The 2,988-nt window shown below is 33.3% G+C and overlaps 1 pseudogene; it reads left to right on the forward strand.

Moving 5' to 3' along the window:
• The first annotated feature begins 281 nt into the window (after positions 1–281).
• LOC133187216 (uncharacterized) lies at positions 282–1,513 on the forward strand (annotated as a pseudogene).
• The last annotated feature ends 1,475 nt before the right edge of the window (positions 1,514–2,988 follow it).

Here is a 2,988-nt window from a genome sequence, read left to right on the forward strand (position 1 = left end):
GATCGGAGGTTGTGCTTTATAAAATATTGAAAAATGACATCATATTTTGGCCATTTTTCAAGAAATATTTAGGATATGTGAATAATGACGCAATTCATGACGTCATAATGTATTGACTAGAAAGAAAATTACGTCATTTTCAGTAGATATTCAGTCACCGAGTGCTCAAGTATTATTTATTGCCTTGTTGACTAAAACTACAGTGTATACAGTTCTGAATTTTCAGGAATTCACAGGGCCATAAAAGGCCCAAAGTGGCTCTTGCTCTTTGCTTGTAACAACACATTTAGATAAAGCTGCGAGTAGGACAGACTTGTTTGCAGGCACAGCAAAGAAATACCTCAAAGATTTAACATCTTCAGTTCTAAAAGTGATGTTTCTACTTATTGATGTCTTGGATATCAGGACAGATCTGTCCAAGGTAAACTGGAAAATAACTTAAGTAATTTAAAGAATGACAGTTTATTAATTATTTTAAATTTTAGTCTAGGTTTTATTTTCTCTGCTTAACATAACCTTTTTCTTTGTAGTTCTTCCAAACAGAAGATGTACTTGTGTTGGAAGTGCTTCCCAAAGTTGAGGCAGTCATCTTGAGGTTAACCTCATTGAATTTTCATCCTGGAAACTACATGAGGAAGTTCATGTCCAAGTATAACCCAGAAGAGAAAATTTTTGGAAATGTTAAACTTCATGATCCCTGCAATCCTGTTGACTACATGGACAGTGACACAAGAAGTATATTAGATGCTGTGATTAAGTCCTTGGATCAAAGGTAATTTTGTATTTCTTCAGATACTAAAGAATTATAACTCACTTAATACTATTTTTTTCAATATCATTTATTGTTCAAAATGGAAATCTTGTAATGAAATAAATGACTATGTAGAAGTATAGATTAGTTTAGTTAATTTGGCAAAAAAAACTTAATTAATGATTTATTTCCAGATTTGGCAGAGTCCATTGAAGGATTTCAACACAGTATTTAACTTCAAACTTGACCGTCAGACAAAACCTCTCTAGCACTTGATGGAAGAGAAAGTTTTGAAAAAAATCATTATAAATATTTTGAACCAATATCTGATGAAACGAAGGAATCGGTTTTTAATGGAGATCTTGATTTGAAAGTTTGTTGCACATTATAAAACTATGCCTCTTTATGAGGCATATTTGTTAGTATCAGAAACTGCTTCACAAAAGTTCACACACTTGATGAAAGTCCTTGATTTAATGTTCAGTCTAAGTTGTAGCGCTCCAAAATATGAGAGTTTTTTCTAGCATGAAATTAATGTAGACAAGGCTTAGATCAAACTTAACTCAGGAAAATTTACAAGCTCAGATAAGTATTACGGTTGAAGACCCACCCCTCCATGAATTTAAGGCCTCCAAAGCAATAGAACATTGGTTAGGGTCATCCAGGGGTAGACATGCAAATGGACATCAAGCCCCTGAGAGAAAACCTAGACAAAATGACATGTATAATGAATATGAAGAATATGAATTTGGAGAAAAATGAAATAAACAAGGGCACAAACATGATATATGTAAATTGTTTTTATTTTTATTATGAGGAATTTGGTGGGGCAAGTAGATATAAAGGTAGGTCAAGTAAATTTTGCCTAACCACTTGCCCTGCTTAAAAAATGTAATTGTCAGCCCCTGAATTCTACGGGTGGAAATCCAACTTACACCCATACCTCCCTTTCTAAGGAGGAAATTCTTCAAAATCATATGTCCGTTTTAGATATTTTTAATATTCCCAACAATCAAAATGAATTTGAATGACCATACCTTTACTGGATTCCTTACCCTCATAAAAATCCATACAAAGATACATAGCGGGTTTCAGTAAATGTTCTACGAAGCCTCTTTCTTTACTCCTCACTAAAATATTTACTGTAATCGAGGTGAAACTTCAGGAGTACTGTACAACAGTATATTCGGGAAGATGTGGATACTTAAAAACTCCAAAGAACTTTTGGAAAATTTGAAATCAAAAATGTTTACTAAATCAACAGCATCAAACCGTACGACCTCCTTACCAATTCAAACAAGGAAGTTTTTCGCTAATTGTAGCTTAAATTTAAGCACTGGTTTTTAAGCCGATTATTAATTGTCTATATTTTTTTTTTACATTGTCTAAAAAACTGTTCGAAAAGTTGATGTTTCAGATGCTTTTGATTTTCCCCCCAAAATGCTGCATTAAATATTTGAAAATATACACAGGTCTCTTTCTTTAAAATTTCTTTGAGAGGTTGGCAGTGATCCGAACATTTTTGGTATTTAGAAGATACAGAACACTTTTGTCCTCATTTGAATAAAACGCGCCCCTCAAAAGTTTACTGTATCACAATTAGCACAGTCAATTTCTATACAAAAACACCAAATTCGTGTCACAAACATATGCTGAATCCGAACATTATGAAGTACACAATTATTCATGGAGCCGAAATGAGCAGAACACAGTACACAGTGTAACGTGAATAAAAAATTTAGTTCATTAAATAATTGTAATTAACAGTCTTTGTTTCTAACATTTTTGACTACAAGCCCATAGGGCAAGTAAAAGTACAAAATCTGGTAGCACAAACAAAATTGTACAAGTCCAACTCAAGAGTAATTACAAATCAACAAATGGAATTTTAAGTTTTAATGAGTAATGCACTGTAAGTTAATCTGTTACAAAAGCTCTCGTTCTCTTTCAACTTCTAATTCAGTCATTTCGGTGTCAGATTCTTCAGAATCCTCATATTCTGAACCTGCAAATTCTTCCATCATCACTTTCATCGCAAATAAAATCAATTTATAACCTTAATATGTTGACCGTGACAAATGCAAATTTGTAAACAATATATAATGGTCCATGTTAAATACCTCATCTCCTGGATTTGCAACTGGGGTGACTGCATCAATATCAGTTTGAGTCTCTGTAAGTTCAGCAACAGCCTCAGCTACCTCCTCCCCAACATGACTCTCATCTGCTAATTCTTC

Source organism: Saccostrea echinata, unplaced genomic scaffold (genome assembly GCF_033153115.1).
Source record: "Saccostrea echinata isolate AGI-Se365-2 ecotype Australia unplaced genomic scaffold, CSIRO_AGI_Sech_v1 ptg000014l, whole genome shotgun sequence".
In the NCBI taxonomy this organism is placed as follows: domain Eukaryota; kingdom Metazoa; phylum Mollusca; class Bivalvia; order Ostreida; family Ostreidae; genus Saccostrea; species Saccostrea echinata.